Source organism: Ascaphus truei, chromosome 3, assembly GCF_040206685.1.
Source record: "Ascaphus truei isolate aAscTru1 chromosome 3, aAscTru1.hap1, whole genome shotgun sequence".
NCBI classification, from domain to species: Eukaryota; Metazoa; Chordata; class Amphibia; order Anura; family Ascaphidae; genus Ascaphus; species Ascaphus truei.
The window spans coordinates 187,271,267-187,290,409 of NC_134485.1; the positions used below are offsets into that span (position 1 = coordinate 187,271,267).

At 42.5% G+C, this 19,143-nt stretch overlaps 1 protein-coding gene across 1 annotated transcript in view; it reads right to left on the reverse strand.

Annotated features, from left to right (window-relative positions):
* Positions 1-19,143, reverse strand: part of RAI2 (retinoic acid induced 2) — a 139,811-nt gene that overhangs the window by 119,541 nt on the left and 1,127 nt on the right. The gene's annotated exons all lie outside the window — the stretch shown is intronic.

The following is a 19,143-nucleotide window of genomic DNA, read 5'->3' on the forward strand; positions in this document are numbered from 1 at the left end:
AGAACACTTAGAGGGATCCATTATTGATCTCAATATATCGAAGACCACCTGAAGCTACCAGCATCACAGATAACATCACAGATCCAAAGTGCTTCCCCCACTCTACTGAGAACTAGGAAACAATCACACAGATACCAAGCAAGCTCTCAGATAACCCCCCAAAATGCAGCTGATTGCGACAGGTTCAATGCCAGGACCATCCTTCCTCTAATTATATAAGTAAATAAGGATTTTAATCAGTTAGGACCTGCGATATTATGATCATGCCTTGAAAATGGCTCGCAGGCTTATACGCTTTGGCCAAAGGATTAACCAAATTACCCTTTTTCAAGAGATATATAGGTATTTCACTGTGTATTTTTGTCACATTAGATGTTGCTCTGGACTTCTTTGTTTCTTGTTTTATACAATTCGCCACACCCAGTAGCACTCCTTTTGACACATATACATATATACATATATATTGTGGTAATTTTGGGGGATTTCAGAGAGCTTGCTGGGTATCTGTGTGTTTGTTAACTTTGTCCAGCTGGTCTCAGCTGTTTGAGTTTTGTGGCGCCTCCCACCCAGGGTTTAAAGCTCGCCCCTCCCCACTGTCCAGGTAAGCAGGTTTTCTTTTTCATGCAGCTGGTTGCGACAGGTTAAATGCCAGGACCATGCTTCCTCTAATTATAGAGGTAAATAAGGATTTTAACCAGTTAGTGTTAGGACCTGCGATATTATGGTCATGCCTTGAAAGTGGCTCGCAGGCTTATACACTTTGGCCAAAGGGTTAACTAAATGACCATTTTTCAAGAGATATACTGTATAGGTATTTCACTGTGTATTTTTGTCACATTGGTTGTTGCTCTGAACTGCTTTGTTTCTTGTTTTAACTAGGAAACAACACCACAATCATTGTACCTTTTAAAAGATTTATATTTAGCTTTTTGGGTCTTTAAAAAAAATAATAATAATAATATTTGGAGCCTATGTGAAAAATGGGAAGAACATGGAGGTGTTGGAAGAAATCTAAATTAAATAACTATTGCTCCTCTTATCCCTTCTTTCCATTGTTTAACTCTTCTATTTCTATGATAAACTAAACAACTATTGCTTCACTTTTCGGTTGTTTCAATTTGTTATCACGATCATGCACTTTATTGCTTTTCTTTGCAGTTATTCCATTTTTAAAATAATATTATCTATGCCATAAACTAAATAACAATTGTTTCTCTAGTACCTTCTCACAATTTTTATACTATTATCTCTCTTCCCATGTGTCTATACACATGTAGATAAATCGACAGATATACTCATACAAACATATGTGGAGTGGAGACCATGCATGCTGTATAAATAAACATATACATATACAGTATTTATATCTAAATACATGCTTACCACAAGTGCAACTCAGAAACTGTTTAAGAGGATTCTGTGGTCCATATTCACTAAAGGGTGCTAAGCTTCAATTGATTGGGCGTTAGAGCTTGCTAAAGCATAGCACCCTTTAATGAATATGGGCTTATGTAGGTCGTGAACCCACTCAAAGAAGCAACGCAATACTTACTTGCAGATTGTATAACTCACAAGCTTATAAAACTACACAGTGCCCTTCTTGAATTGTGACTGTAGGAATATTTAACCCAAAACCTTTAAAGCTGCAGTAATACCCTACATGTGTGTTTATTATTTTTATTTTTTTTAATAATAAATCAGTTCTGTAAAATGAGAAAACACTTGTAGCATTAAGAAAAAAAATCTAGTGATTGTCTGGTCACATGATGTTCCTCACAGAACTTTGCATCTTGGGTCCTCTTCTGCTGCACTGACTTTTAGTGAATCCTCCGAGCCAAATCTTCACCGATCGATCACGGGAGAACGGATCGAGCGGCAACTGAGCTAATCACTTGTCAATGTGTAGATTGTATTGATGCACATATTGAATGGAATTTTTTTTTAAATGGCAGCTTGAACTTCTTTAATACAAGCTAAAATCGATGTTACTGCACTCATTCTTCACAACTTATGTCAGAAAAAATACCTTCATCTGGTCAAGAAAGCTCGTGGAAAAAAATTGCTACGTAGAAGATATTTGGTGGTCAAATATAACCTGAAAATGGCTACTATATAAAATAACCTGAGATATATACAGCCAGGGCCGCCAACAGAAATCGCCCGGGACAAACATTTTAAGCAGGCCCCCCCACCCCCGTGTCGGCGGTATTGCCCGCCGCCCCCCCATCATTTCACACCTCACGAGACCCCTCTCTTCCCTTCCCCCTTCCAATGAATTTCTCTCCCTTCCGTCTCTTACTCCCTCTTTTCCTCACTCACCCCCTCTCTCCTCTCCCTCCGTCAATTAACCCACGCTCACTCATTCCCTCTCCCCCACAAGATATATACCAAAAAACTTCCCACCCCCCAATACATTTAAAAAAATCCCCACCCCTCAAATATATACAACCCCTCCAAATGCATACAAAAAACCCACCTACCCTATACATTTATTTTTTTAAATACATATAACTATATTATATATACCAATATATACAACCCCCCCAAATGCATACAAAAAAACACCTACCCAATACATATATTTAAAAAAAAATACATATAACTATATATATATACCCAAATATATACAACCCCCCCAAATGCATACAAAAAAAACACCTACCCAATACATATAACAAAATATATATATATATTTATAGCTACTAAATGTCTATACAACATAATAAGACAGCAACTATAATTTGTGTATTAAAGAGTGATAGCTGCCTGGGGAGAAACTAAATCTAAACACACAGATGCTGCTGTCTCAAACGGGCAGTTCAGGGACTCAAAGGAACACGCGCTGAAGAAATATCTCAACACAATATATATATCTTTAGAAAATGATACATGCAATGAAGCACAAAGTGTACCACTGTATAGAGATATATTGCTTACAACTGTTCTCTATGCATTTTTGCAATTCCATTATTCCAAACAATGGAAGTCGTAGCTCAGTATCACTTTTGACGTTGCAGAGAAAAACACGATGTACAGTATAAATCAGACGTTGATATCAAATTGCCACAATAGTGGTTAGTCCTTTTAAACTGTGTGTTTATTTGTACAATAAATTCCTTTTCCAAAGAGCGTATAATGAAATTATCTTGCACATCTCTAATATAGCAACAGTGATTTTATAATCTAATTTTTGTATATATGGCTCAACATCCCACCTACTTTTTTTTAAATGATTTTTTTTACTGAATTGGCCTCCAGGGTTCCTCTGGTGCTGAATCAGTGTCTATCTCCAGGGACCTACTGGTTAATGAGATTGTTACCTTGTTAGATGCCACTGTTTTTGGTATTTTGGGTATATCGATATGGCTATCATCCAAACCTCACTCCCACCAGCCAACAGGAAGATCCAGTGAGCTTAAGCATGACACGGCAGCTTCCTATTGGACGACCTTGGCAACCATTATTGATTTTTACATTAATTTTAAAGGGCACATAAAGTTAAATAACTTGAGAACTGGGGGATCCCTGAAGACAAAAAAAAAGCTGCTCAACTCTGGGGAAAACCCTGGTTCTGATTCAGAAAAAGACAAACCAAAAACCAGTAATCTTGCTACCAGACCGTGCCTCACATCGCAATAAGCAGACAAGGACCTAGACCAGTGATTTCCAAACCGTTATAATTATATTGTGAAATACTGCAACGCCCCATCCCTCCTTCCCCTTGTTTTTACTTACAACATCCTCTTGTCAGTGCAGGGGGGCCCACCAAGTTGGCCGATACTGGAAGTTGGACGCAACTTCCGGCTGGGCATAACTAGCGGGTTCCTTCTGCCACCAGATAGGTCAACGACAAGTAAATGAACCATTGCACGGAACCATTTAGGTAAACCTGCGGGACCCCGGGAGAAAAACACTGACCTAGACGCTAAGCAGCAATCATTAAAAAATATATATACAGAATCTATATGTAGCTAAAGCACAGACCTATTGTTCAATTCCACCGATATCTCTGAGGGCATTTGTTTCAGGTTCCGCCATCACTGAAGTGTTTAATGCTAATTGCATAACAACAGCAAGGCATTACAGCAACAATATCATTACTAGCGCATGTATAATGCAGAACCACAAGCAGGGGGTTTGCACAGGGCGTACCATAATGGTTAATCAATAGAAAATGCATGAAGCAGCAGCAGCGAGGACATCAATCTGCATGTACTGTAGGAGTAGGTATGTTAAACCACACAAAGGAAAATATTGAAGAATTTGCCACAGCCCAAAGAAACAGCGCAATTATAAAATCAAGGCCTCACAACAGCAACTGTTTATGTTTCGTTGTTACATATGTTTCCAACAAACTCTTCTGTGCACAGTTAAACATGCAGACAGTGAGGTAATAATGACAGCATAGAATCATTTTGCAATATGAAGATATTACATGAAGTCCATGTAAGAACAAACAGGACGGGCCCGTTGCCAAGAGTGACCCAGCTTTCTTGGCTACAGCAAATAAATGGGTCCAAAGGGGGCACTTACTAAAGTCTCCCAACTTGTACAACTGGGGCAAACCCTGTGCAAAAGAACGTCACCAGAGTTATCTAAGGAAACATTTACATTGCACTCAATAGGACGCCTTTTCATTAATATACACTGTGTTCAGAAAAAATGAGAACCTTGTTCGTCATATCTTGCAGAAACATTGCTCGGTTCTCATGAAAATGTGAGCAATGATAGGTCTATCACAGTTATAACTTGATGAGGTCATCATGCCGCCACCAATTCCAAAGCATATTTATTAGATGAACAAAACACAGAACCCCCGCAAGCTCTTTTTGGAAACCCCTGAGCCCCCACAAAATATATATATGTATATGTGTCAAAATGGAGTGCTATTGAGCGTGGCATATGTATACAACAGACGACAGAGAAGCCCAATGCTACATCCAACATGACAGAAATACACAGTAAAATACTTATATATTCTCTTGAAATAGGGTCATTTAGTTTAACCCTTTGGCCAAAGCGTTGTAAGCTTGCGAGCCACGTCAAGGCAGACACCTGTTCGCAAGTCCTACCACTACCAGATAAAATACTAATATACCTCTATTAGGATTAAAATTCTCATTTACCTCTATTAGGAGGGAGAAAGACCACTGTGGTCTTTCTCCCTCCTAATAGAGGTAAATGAGAATTTTAGTATTTTATACTAGAGGTATATTAGTATTTTATCTAGTAGTGGTAGGACTTGCGAACAGGTGTCTGCCTTGACGTGGCTCGCAAGCTTACAACGCTTTGGCCAAAGGGTTAAACTAAATGACCCTATTTCAAGAGAATATATAAGTATTTTACTGTATATTCTGTCATGTTGGATGTAGCATTGGGCTTCTCTGTCGTCTGTTGTATTTATTAGATGATCAAATAATTCTTAAATGTAATAATAAGGATTTATTTTCCTATTGTCTGATCTTATTTGTTGCGCTTATTGTACTGTAATTCCTTGTTCTGTATTCTCTCTCTTGTAAAGCGCTAAATACAGCTGTGGGTGCTACATAAATAAATATATACATACATACATACATACATGACCGCTAACACCAGTAAACAATTTGGAAAGGGTTTGTCTTTAGAGATTGATGTCAAGCTGAAAAGAATTTAGCATCTATTTCTTACTAGCTTATACTGTATACCCGGCGTTGCCCGGGATGTAATGTTCCCGCTCCCCTCTCTCCCCCTCTCTATTTCTCTCCCTTCCACCCCTCTTTACCCCTTCCCCCTTCTCTCTCTCCCCTCCTTCCCCCCTGTCTGTCCCCTCGCCACTCTCCCCTCCCTCTCTCTTTCCCCCCCTCCCCTCTCTCTCTCTGTCCCCCCTTCTCTCTCTCTCCTCTATCCCCTCTCCTCTCTCGCTCTCTTCCCGTTTCCCCCCTCTCTGTTTGTCCCCCGTTCATATCAACCCATTCCCCCCCACCCTTTACAGCTCCCCCCTTTACAGCTTCATGCAGTGTGTGTGTTTATGTGCATGCCTCAGTAAGTGTGTGTGCGTCAGGCAGTGTGTGTGTATGTGTGTGCGCGTTTGTCAGTGTGTGTGTGCGCGTCATTGAGTGTGTGTGTGTGTGTGCGCATTTGTCAGTGTGAGTATGTGTGCGTGTCAGTCAGCGTGAGCGTGCCAGTCAGTGTGTGTGCGTCAGCCAGTCAGTGTGTGTGTGTGTACGTCAGTGTGTATGTGTGCGTCGTCCAGTCAGTGTGTGTGTCCGTGTCAGTCAGTGTGTGTGCGTCAGTCAGTGTGTGTATGTGTGTCAGTCAGTGTGTGTGTGTGTCAGTCAGTGTGTGTCAGTCAGTGTGTGTGTGTGTGTGTGTGTGTGTCAGGCAGTCAGTGTGTGTGTCAGGCAGTCAGTGTGTGTGTCAGGCAGTCAGTGTGTGGGGCAGTCAGTGTGTGTGTGGGGCAGTCAGTGTGTGTGTGTGTGGGGCAGTCAGTGTGTGTGTGTGGGGCAGTCAGTGTGTGTGTGGGGCAGTCAGTGTGTGTGTGGAGGAAGGTGGACACAGGAGGCTGTGTTTGTCCTGACTCTTCCCTCCCCCACACCCCACGCAGAGCTGCTGATTGGGGGGGAGGGGGTGTGCTACCCGGTCGCAGGTCCACCGGCCTGGCATCACCGCTGGCTTCTTATTCCCCTCCCCGGCGCTCCCAGCAGAGATGAGCCGAGTGGGCGGGCGGAAGGCGACGGCGTGATGTCAGAGGTGGCGTTGGCGTGAGTCCGGTGGCATGTCAGCGGGCGGGAGGCGGTGGCGTGAGTGCGACGGGCCGGAATGCGGCCAGGTGGTGAGTGCGGCCGGGTGGTGAGTGCGGCGCAGGGTTGAGAGGCGGGTGCTGGCTTCTTGTCCCTCCCCCCCCGGTGCTCCCGGCGGAGAAGAGCCGAGTGGGCGGGTGGAAGGCAGCGGCGTGATGTGAGAGGCGGTGTCGGCGTGAGTGCGGTTAGTGCGTCGGTCGGCGTGAGTGAGTGCGGCAGGGTGGTGAGTACGGCGCAGGGGTGAGAGGCGGGAGGCGGTGAGTGCGGGTCGGTCCAGAGGCGCACGCGGTGTGAGTGTGGTGTGACTGTCACGGCCTGCTTAGGCGTGGCCGTGACGTCACCCCACCCCGCAGGCCAATGAGCTGTGGGACTGACATACACACACAAACATTATTTGAGACTTATAGATATAGATACTACTGTATATGCTGATACACATTGTTGTAAGGGAAATTTGTAGCACTGCATCAGGGGTGCAAATATTATCAACCTAATACATAACCTTTAACGAGTTATGGTTCAACTTAGGTTATTTAAAAAAAAAAATGTAATTGACCCGTTCGTGTCATTAACTTTCTTGCAGAGATTCAGTCAACCGCAGAGTAACTGTCTTAAGTATTTGTGTCTTGTCAAAAATAAATATTTATGGCTTTTTGTTAGGAACACTGGGGATTCAACCATATCAGCTACTTCTTTTTATCTGTGACTAATGGGGGCAGCATAATTACTTTGGAACAGAGCTAAGCTAACAATTTTCAGGACTGGCATACTGTACAGTCTAATCACCAACATGTATTAGATAAAGATAGTAAATCCTCTCGAAAAACATTTGCTTAACTATGCAAAGGTTCAACAAGTATATATTTTTTAAATATTCATACTGTCAATCGGCTACATGTCACGTATTAACCCCTTGGGTGCCTAGAGAGCCGCGGCCCCTCACACTCCTCAAAATGGCCACGTGTTGGCGGCTTTCCTTAACGTGGAAACGGAAGAGGATTCCTTCTCTTCCATTTCCTTGCACCACGGCTCACGTCCTGCACTCCTGATGCGATCTCGCCTAGAAAATAAGCACTCTAAAGGGCACGAAGAGAGGAGTTCCAGACCCCGTGACATAGTAGCTACTGTACATCCTGGGTCACCCAGAGGGATAAACATGCCACTAGGCCGGGCTGCCCTTTTAAAAGCACTACCAGCTAATCTTCAACAGGATGGGAGATCAATAATGGCTGCATTACATCCCAATTAGTTTTCTCTTTGTGTTGCCTTCACTTTCCCTCCATTACCCGCGTTTCATCCTTCACTGGGAAATCCTTTAATGCAGCAATCCCCCATCTCTTGTTTTTTTTTTACAGAGTGGGAATCAGGGGGTCCCCCCCATAGCTGTGCAGCGCTATTTTCAGTTCTGGGGACTCTCCAGTTCCCGATATATTTACCAATGAAGTTACTGGGTTCAAATCCCCAAGGGAAACAAAAAGGCCACCACATCTCAGTCTTAAAGGGAGCCGCAACATCATTGATTGTGACTTCCTATTGAATGACCATTTAAATCTTCTTTAAAGGAAGTAATGCCTGTAACTGGAGCTGAAAACAGCATGGGCTGCGTGGTTCATCTCAGGAGAACTCCCTCTTTTCTATTCTTTAATAAAATGGGTTAGTTAGAGAGGATTGCTGTCTGAATAGTTTTCTGTCTTGGAGAAATATGCTGTCAAATAATATTTGCAGGGATGCCTAAAGATGGCTGCTAGAGTGAATTTTCTAAGAGCCATTTTGTAATGCAGCCATATGGAAATCGCTGCTATCTGCTTTAATTCTAACTAGCCCACATAAAAGTAGTAGATATCTTATGTTCAGTGGTATTTGAGCTTTCCTGAACAAGGCTTTCAGACCCAGGCATGAAAAGATGTTAAACACATTGCAAATTACACGGTATACACGAAGAAGAAACCTGCAAGGTTCACAACACTCTGTACACTATAATTAATCCCTATGAAGAATTTTCACAGTGGTTTATAAAAAGGTATCACAACCTATGGCTAATCTATATTTTAAAATATGAAATGATGAAACGTGTTAAAAATGGATGGAAGAATGTTACATACAGCAGACGAGTGCTTTCACTTTACTGCAAGTATAATTAGATTGTAAGCTCTTCGGGACAGGGACTACTTTAACTAAATGTTACTTTTATGTCTGAAGCACTTCTTCCCATTATGTGGTATTTGTATTACAGCTAAACCCCGTTATAGCGCGGTCCTCGGGAGTACCCAATCCGACCGCGCTAGAACCGGGGTCGTGCTAATTTTTTTTTAAAATGGCCGCCGCGCGCCTGATCGGGAGGGAGTGAGGAGGGAAGGAGGGAAGGAAGAGGTGTCCGGAAGCCCTACACGTCCCCTAGCAATGGCGAGTCCAGCCGCAACCTGCTCCTTACCTCCCACCACCGGCATCCATTTCCTCCCCCCCCTGGCCCCCACACCTACCGGCCCTCCGCGGCATAGCCCACGTGGCCCTCCTCCTCCCAGCCTGCTCCTCACTCACCCCCCCTCCTCCCAACACCCCCCTCCTCCCGACACCCCCCCTCCTCCCGACACCCCCCCTCCTCCCGATACCCCCCTCCTCCTGATGCCAGCTTTGCTCCGATCTCAGCAGCCGACACCAAAGGTAGTGAGGGGGAGTGGGAGGTGTGGTGTAGTGTGCTGTGAGAGTGTGCTGTGAGAGTATGCTGTGAGTGCTGTGAGAGCTGAGTGCTGTGTGCTGTGTGCTGTGAGAGTGTGCTGTGAGTGCTGTGAGAGCTGTGTGCTGTGAGAGTGTGCTGTGAGTGCTGTGTGCTGTGAGCAGTGTGCAGTGAGAGTGTGTGCAGTGAGAGTGTGTGCAGTGAGAGTGTGTGCAGTGAGAGTGTGTGCAGTGAGAGTGTGTGCAGTGAGAGTGTGTGCAGTGTGGTGTGTGCAGTGTGCAGTGAGAGTGTGTGCAGTGTGCAGTGAGAGTGTGTGCAGTGTGCAGTGAGAGTAAGTGCTGGGAGTGTGTCCAGTGAGAGTGTGTGCAGTGAGAGTGTGTGCAGTGTGCAGTGAGTGTGTGCAGTGAGAGTGTGTGCAGTGTGCAGTGAGTGTGTGCAGTGAGTGCTGGGAGTGTGTGCAGTGTGCAGTGTGGTGTGTGCAGTGTGCAGTGAGAGTGTGTGCAGTGTGCAGTGAGAGTGTGTGCAGTGTGCAGTGAGAGTAAGTGCTGGGAGTGAGTGCTGGGAGTGTGTGCAGTGAGAGTGTGTGCAGTGAGTGTGTGCAGTGAGTGCTGGGAGTGTGTGCAGTGTGCTGTGAGCAGTGTGCAGTGAGAGTGTGTGCAGTGTGCAGTGTGTGCAGTGAGAGTGTGTGCAGTGTGCAGTGAGAGTGTGTGCAGTGTGCAGTGAGAGTAAGTGCTGGGAGTGAGTGCTGGGAGTGTGTGCAGTGAGAGTGTGTGCAGTGAGAGTGTGTGCAGTGAGTGCTGGGAGTGTGTGCAGTGTGCTGTGAGCAGTGTGCAGTGAGAGTGTGTGCAGTGTGCAGTGTGCAGTGTGTGCAGTGTAGAGTGTGTGCAGTGTAGAGTGTGTGCAGTGTACAGTGTGCAGTGAGTGCTGGGAGTGTGTGCAGGGAGCAGTGTGCAGTGAGAGTGTGTGCAGTGAGTGTGTGTGCAGTGAGAGTGTGTGCTGAGTGTGCAGTGTGCAGTGTGCAGTGTGCAGTGTGCAGTGTGCAGTGTGCAAAAAAAATGTAAAAAAAATACTTTAATTTTTTTTTTTTTAAACGGGAGCCACGTGAAAACCGCGTTATAACGGGTCGCGCTATAACGGGGTTCAGCTGTATTTGTTATTTATACGATTGTCACGTGTATTACTGCTGTGAAGCGCTATGTACATTAATGGCGCTATTAAATAAAGAGATACATACATACATACAAATATAATAAGGTAATTCTACTGTATATAGTCTAAAGCACCTGTTCAGGCTGCTTTTGGCCTAAAACCGCCCACTGACGTCAATGGACTGCTTCGGAGTATATAGCATTTTATTTTGACTTAGAGCCAGATTCAATAAACTCAGTAGCTGCCCATTCACACCTTTATCATCCAAAAACACCCATTAACTTCAAGTGAGATCGGATGCTTCAGAGTATATAGAATTACCCACTTGACTTAATATAAAAGGATGGTTGAAGGCAACTTGGAACAGCGTGAGCTTTTGAATAATTTGTTGTAATGTAAGACCAGCTCTGACTGAATATTTTCCTTTCACCAGTGGCCTGGTGTCAATCTAGTACTGTATAGTGTTATTTTAACCTTTTTTTGGTTAAGGAACCCTATAATTATATAGTGAGATTCTATTCTCTAATAGTGTGTCTGAGATCAAATGCATTGTAAGGAGCCCCAACCCTCTCTAATAGCGCGACTGAGATCAGATGCAATGTAAATTCTTCTGTATCTGGTACAATTTTCAAGTGACCTGAAAATAGCAGGGACCCCTTTGGGGATGTCCGCGGAACCCAAGGATTTCTAGGAACCTCTGTTGAAAAACACTGATCTAGTAAAGTATATCTATCTAACGTCCTCTTTCATTACAGATTTACCTCCATCACTTGCCATCATAAAAACACTATTAATACATCACATGATGCATGCACTCATCGTGAGCAACCTAATTAAGAATATGATTTATATATATATATATATATATATAAGTATACATTACCGCATAGCAGCAAAAAGGAGACAGCACTCAGGTGAATGAAAATAAATGTATTAAATACAGCACATAACTCCAACGTTTCGATCCCACAGGGGGATCTTCCTCAGGGGGGTGCATTTATTTTCATTCACCTGAGTGCTGTCTCCTTTTTGCTGCTATGCAGTAATGTATACTTTTATTATTTATATGGGGCATGCACCTATTCATTATTGAATTTTTATTGGAGTGCTGGAGTGCCAGTGATTCTTTATTATATATATATATATATATATATATATATATATATATATATATGCAAATATAGCTGTATGCTCATCTGCATGTCTTAGGCAGGTCTGCAACCCCGCCTTTCCCCATTATCACCCAGCATACAGCACTTCCACTGCAGCAAGGGATTCTGGGAAATGACATGCAAATGAGCACACAGTGTCACTTTTTGCCTCAATAACCATTTTTAACATGGTTCCCTATAGGCTTCAGAATCCCTTGCTGCAGTGTAAGTGCTGTATGCTGGGTGATAATGGGGAAAGGCGGGGTTGCAGACCTGCCTAAGACATGCAGATGAGCATACAGCTATATTTGCATATTTGCTTTCCTGTGGAGGGTTTTTGTCACTTTTTTTACTCACCATAACTTAACTCAGTATTATGGTTTGGCCTATCCCATAAGCCTCTCTTGCATTCCCAGTAAAATCAACCCCACACTGATGAGACCCATCAAGGTCGAAACAGCTGTCTGTGGGTGGTTTTCTGGGTATGCACCTTAACCCTGGCTGTGCTCAAAGCTGTGACCATGCAGCAAGCTTAAGCCTATAGGGAACCATGTTAAAAATGGTTATTGAGGCAAAAAGTGACACTGTGTGCTCATTTGCATGTCATTTCCCAGAATCCCTTGCTGCAGTGGAAGTGCTGTATGCTGGGTGATAATGGGGAAAGGCGGGGTTGCAGACCTGCCTAAGACATGCAGATGAGCATACAGCTATATTTGCATATTTGCTTTCCTGTGGAGGGTTTTTGTCACTTTTTTTACTCACCATAACTTAACTCAGTATATATATATACCTTGACCTTGATGGGTCTCATCAGTGTGGGGTTGATTTTAACTGGGTATGCATGAGAGGCTATGGGATAGGCTATACCATAATACTGAGTTAAGTCATGGTGAGTAAAAAAAGTGACAAAAACCTCCACAGGAAAGCAAATATGCAAATACAACTGTATGCTCATCTGCATGTCTTAGGCAGGTCTGCAACCCCGCCTTTCCCCATCATCACCCAGCATACAGCACTTCCACTGCAGCAAGGGATTCTGGGAAATGACATGCAAATGAGCACACAGTGTCACTTTTTGCCTCAAAAACCATTTTTAACATGGTTCCCTATAGGCTTAAGCTTGCTGCATGGTCACAGCTTTGAGCACAGCCAGGGTTAAGGTGCATACCCAGAAAACCACCCACAGACAGCTGTATTTTTTTTTTTTTTGTAGCCCGGGTGGTGAAAAAGTGATTCCACCTCAAAAACCGTGCTCGTGGTCAAGTGAGACCAGGTGCGCTCCACATGTGACAAAGTCTTCTCCGGAGAGTAGGCCAGTCCGTACCAAAAGACAGTCCTCTTCAGCCGAAGCCAGAAAGAGTCCTGCTGTTACATTGACGTCGTCATCCGAGGAATCTGACGTCCATCCTGTTCCCTCCTAGTGCAGCAGACGCCGCAGGAGGGTCCAAGTCTTTAGGGTGTTCGGCTGACGCCTACTAACCCACCGTGATCTTCCCCCGAGGGATTGGCGGTCACTAGCCAGCACTACAGTCTTTACTCTCCGAAGAAAGGGGTGACGTTAACCCAACACCAAACAAAACAAATTCATGATGCGAGTGCTCCGGTGCTCTGTGCAATGCAGTGCAGGAGGTGCAAAAACGTACAACACAAAAATGGTGTGCACGAGTGCACGCCTGGCCCTTTGCCAATTATTTTTGTCACCGCCTGGCCTTGCACGGGGCCGGGCGTGCACTCATGCACACCTTCTTGTGTCGTCTGTCAGAGCACTTCCTGCACTGTATCACACAGCGCACAGGAGCACTTGCACTATGGATTTTTGATGTTTCGTTGGTGTTGGGTTGTCGTCACCCCTTTCTTCGGAGAGTAAAGACTGAGTGCTGGCTAGTGATCGCCATCCCTTCGGGGGAAGATTGCGGTGGGTTAGTAGGCGTCAGCCGAACACCCTAAAGACTTGGACCCTCCTGCGGCGTCTGCTGCACTAGGAGGGAACGAGATGGACGTCGGAGTCTCCGGACGAAGACGTCGCTGTAACAACAGGACTCTTGGCTTCGGCTGAAGAGGACTGTCACTGGCATGGACTGGCCTACTCTCCGGAGCGGACTTAGTCACAAATTTTGCGCACCTGGTCTCACTTGACCATGAGCACGGATTCAGAGGTGGATCACTTTTTTTCACCGCCCGGGCTACAAAAAAAAAAAAAAAAAAAAGCTGTCTGTGGGTGGTTTTCTGGGTATGCACCTTAACCCTGGCTGTGCTCAAAGCTGTGACCATGCAGCAAGCTTAAGCCTATAGGGAACCATGTTAAAAATGGTTTTTGAGGCAAAAAGTGACACTGTGTGCGCATTTGCATGTCATTTCCCAGAATCCCTTGCTGCAGTGGAAGTGCTGTATGCTGGGTGATAATGGGGAAAGGCGGGGTTGCAGACCTGCCTAAGACATGCAGATGAGCATACAGTTGTATTTGCATATTTGCTTTCCTGTGGAGGTTTTTGTCACTTTTTTTACTCACCATGACTTAACTCAGTATTATGGTATAGCCTATCCCATAGCCTCTCATGCATACCCAGTTAAAATCAACCCCACACTGATGAGACCCATCAAGGTCGAAACAGCTGTCTGTGGGTGGTTTTCTGGGTATGCACCTTAACCCTGGCTGTGCTCAAAGCTGTGACCATGCAGCAAGCTTAAGCCTATAGGGAACCATGTTAAAAATGGTTTTTGAGGCAAAAAGTGACACTGTGTGCTCATTTGCATGTCATTTCCCAGAATCCCTTGCTGCAGTGGAAGTGCTGTATGCTGGGTGATGATGGGGAAAGGCGGGGTTGCAGACCTGCCTAAGACATGCAGATGAGCATACAGTTGTGTATATATATATATATATATATATATATATATATATATATATATATATATATATATATATATACTGGAGATGACCTAGGTGCAGAGAAAAAGGATGAAAAATGGGGGGAGGGGGAAGAGAGAGAGAGAAAAAAGGAACATAGAGTAGTACATCTTAGCCTGAGTCTTCTACACAAGGTAAGAGAAGCACTTACAACAAGTTGAATAATTCAAGCGTTTCTGCAGTAGTAATGCAACTGGATCTCTCAAAGGAATCAGGAGTCTCCTATATCGCTGGTGGCGTTAGGCAGTAGGATCCTCGAAGTTAAAAATGGTTTTTTTTTACCACCTGCTTATTTGTTGGTTACTTCACCTGATTGAGATCAACTATAGAAGGTTAATATCCTTTTTTAACTTCGAGGATCCTACTGCCTAACGCCACCAGCGATATAGGAGACTCCTGATTCCTTTGAGAGATCCAGTTGCATTACTACTGCAGAAACGCTTGAATTATTCAACCTGTTGTAAGTGCTTCTCTTACCTTGTGTAGAAGACCCAGGCTAAGATGTACTACTCAATGTTCTTTTTTTTTTTTCTCAGACCCCGCCCATTTTTCTTCCCTTTTCTCTGCGCCTAGCTCATCTCCAGCATCCATTTCTTCTCGGCATCTGTGGGGTCGAGGACCAAATTGTCAGCACCGAAATAGGGATAGTATTCACTCTGATAGCACCTCCTCCAGGTTGTTTATTTTGTTATTGAATTGTATTCACGTATTCAATTTATTGTGGTGTTGTATATTAGTTCTTTGTAGCGCTTATTGTTCTTTTAACACACACACACACATTATACAGTATACGCAGAAGCAGACGTTTTCATACGAAAATTCTCAATGAAGTCTATGAGGAATTTTGGCCCAAACAGCCACTTCGGCAGATATAGAATCTCCCCCTAAATTGTATTGTATTGTATTGTATGTCTTTATTTATATAGCGCCATTAATGTACATAGCGCTTCACAGTAGTAATACATGTGGTAAATGTAAAAAACAAGTAGAAAAAGTGAGACCAGCAGTCTCACACTAGTGCTACACAACCTATTGTAACAAATAAATGGATACAATCCAAATCCATATACTGTAGCAATGAATTGTAAACAGGAGCTGAATCGTAATGGACTAACAGTGCTTTGGTGAGTGTCGTAGATTAATATAATAATAATAATATAATATGCAGTACCTCTATAATAGTATATAGAAATGTCCATCCACATAGATCTATTTATAGTCCACATCAAAGTTGTAAGTTAATGTTGCACAGTTTGTGGGAAAGGAGTGGCAGGTGAATCTCCTGGATCATGCTTATACATGGACCCTCCCCGCTTCACTCACTCTTATTGCTACAATAAACATAGCTCCTTCTGCGTATAGTTGATAGAGCCCGGTAACTGCATACAGAAAGTAATTACTCACAGCACTCGAAACCGATCCAGACCCAGGGAAGTGCGTGCATCTCCATTAGGTATACGAAGCAAGTATGGAATCCCGAGCAGCCCGGCAAAGGAAAGCACAGCGGAACAAAAACGGGAACCAGATATTGTATGCCAATAGAAAAAGGTAGGATTGATTCTTAACAGGAACACATCAGTAGCACGGGCATTGAACAGGGATGATCCTCTTACGCATTTCGCGCTGTTCAAGCGCTTTATCAAAGATCTTTTCTATTGGCATTCAATATCTGGTTCCTTTTTCCGTTCCACTGTGCTTTCCTTTCCCTGGCTGCCGGGCTTCCATACTTGCTTTGTATACAAACAAGGGATGGATAATTTTGGTCAATGAGCCACAACATAAACAATTAATGAAAAATGTCACAATTAATGGTGAAAACAATATACGGTATATGTTTGTTTTTTTAAATGTTTTTACTGAAAGTTTTCAGAGGTTTTAATAATTATTTATAGTACAACACATGTAATAAAGGTAAACAGTATAAACCACGGATAGCCAACTCCAGCCCTCAAGAGCTACCAAGAGGTTAGGTTTTCACGATATCCCTGCTTCAGCACAGGTGGCTCAATCAGTGGCTCAGTTGAAGACCTGTGCTGAAGCAGGGATATCCTGAAAAACAGACCTGTTGGTAGCTCTTGAGGGCTGGAGTTGGCTACCCCTGGTATAAACAAAATATAAAATACAATATAATAAAGCACCCATGTGCCTACAACTTCTTTCATGTGTTTCATTAAACAATATTAGGCCTAAGGTAATTTTGGAGCAAAATTGGTACCAATGGAGTCAATGTTTGTTTAGCGCCTATTTGCACCAATGTATTAAGGACTTTGCCTCAGTTTTTACTCCATGTACGTCAGCTTGTTCTATGACTAATTCCAAAAGGAGGCATTTTGGAGGAGTTACATGACGCACAAATTATAATGAGATGTATCAAATTGCGACATCAACGATGCATCAAATCTTTCAATCTGTCCCCAAAAATCTGCCAGGTATGAAGTGACATAAACTTTTTGTTTCAAAATCTGCACCTTCTGTCACAAACTAGAGCAACACATGTGGTGCATATAATGCAATTTTGTGGCACAATTGGTGCTGCGCATTAAAACATTTTCTGTGCGTTGATAATAGACCCCTATATTGTTAAATGAAAGGGTTGTCCAAACAATGAGTTGCTAGCCACTTTAGCATTGAAAAGGTTAAAATATTCCAAATTGTGCTGCTGCTTGTAAAATTCTCTCTGCATTAGCCTTTTTGGTTCTTAACAAGTTTTGGTTTGGTCCCAGGAAAGCCTTCGAGGCATTTTAAAGCCACGAGTAGTTAGTTGTAAGCTGTAAGGAGCAGGGCCCTCGTTACCTCCTGTATCTGTTTGCGCTTGTTTGTCCTTACTTGGCATGTCATTCTGTTTGTGTCATTATCCCCTCATTGTACCGCGCTGCTGAATGTTGGCGCTTTACAAATAACTGATAATAATGATTTGCACCTCCTGACAATGAAACGGTTAATAAACTACATTCTCAAGACAGGGGAGCTTTTGAAGCCATCATGCATTATGCATGGTAAAGTGTTGTTTCAAAACTAAAAACATACAGTTGTGCACATCACCTTCCTAAACACAGCAGAGTCTTTATAGGCTAAAATATTTTATGTAATAATCACATGCACTTAAGCATCTCACGTACCCACAAAACTACAGTAACTCCATAACTCGTGTACTTCATCTCATAATTACTCATCACCAAAGGAATCGCAGAACTAAACTGCACCGCAAAGAAGACCAGCAAGACTCAAATCAGCTTTCATTGCAGAATTCTGCAACAAAAGACAAGGTTTTGAGAAACTACAGCCCAGCGCCCTGCTGAAACCCTCCATATTGTTTCCATTTGACATTATAAGACAAAGGAAAATAACATGTCCATGTCACCATGCAGGACAGGAACATATATGAATTGTGGACTGTAATATTGTATAATGTCCAACCCATGATTTGTTTTAACATAAGGATCTAACATATTCCATTCTAAGATAACCATGTTGGGGGTTATCGGTTCAGAATGCTGAAGAAAAATCCAGACCTGTCACAACTTAACCACTTTTCCTTTCATGAGTGGTGAAATTGCCTCAATTTGAATAATTGTATAAAAGCTCCTGAAATATTTCCCTTTTGGGGTTTTTTCAAGCTATTATAACACGTTACGGTAATAGCTGTAAAGGAGATGATGGCCCAACCCTTAAACTGACGTGGTTTCTGCAAAATTAAAATGGTATATATCGGCACCCATTGCTTTCAATGGAAAGAGAAATAGTGCAATAAAACCATAGAGATACACTGCGTGTGACTGAAATCATCTTCATCCATCCCCCCTCTTTTTATTATTTACCCACCAAATCTATCCCAAAAATTCACGCCTGGGATTTCTGCATGTGAAAAACAATGCAGCAGCTGTTTGGCAACATTTCTAAAGTGTAAACAGCAACTGCAGCGACATTGTATTTCACTAAATATACAGAATTTATTCTGATGTATTAAAATTAGTAATATTTACATGGGAATACAAAATGACATCAAAAAATGAGAATCAAAAACAACAGGCGGAGTTACAATGTCACATCACACAAGTATCCAACAGGATGAATCAAAGTGGTAGGCAAGCCACTTCCCATCAGATTTTATTATCACTGACAGGTAAATATATTTATATAAAAAATTATATAGATATATATTACAGTTAAAATATATTCTTATATTACAGTTTAAAAAACAATATATTTTTCAACTGTAATACATAAGAAAACACATTTTATATATATATATATATATATATATATATATATATATTATATATATATATATATATATATATATATATAATGTATGTATATATATATATATATATATATATATATATATATATATATATATACACACAAACACACACTCATATATATAATATATGTACATACATCTATAGTGTACAGTATATTACACACATATATAGTGTATATTACACACACATACACACACTATAAAATACTATACATCTACTA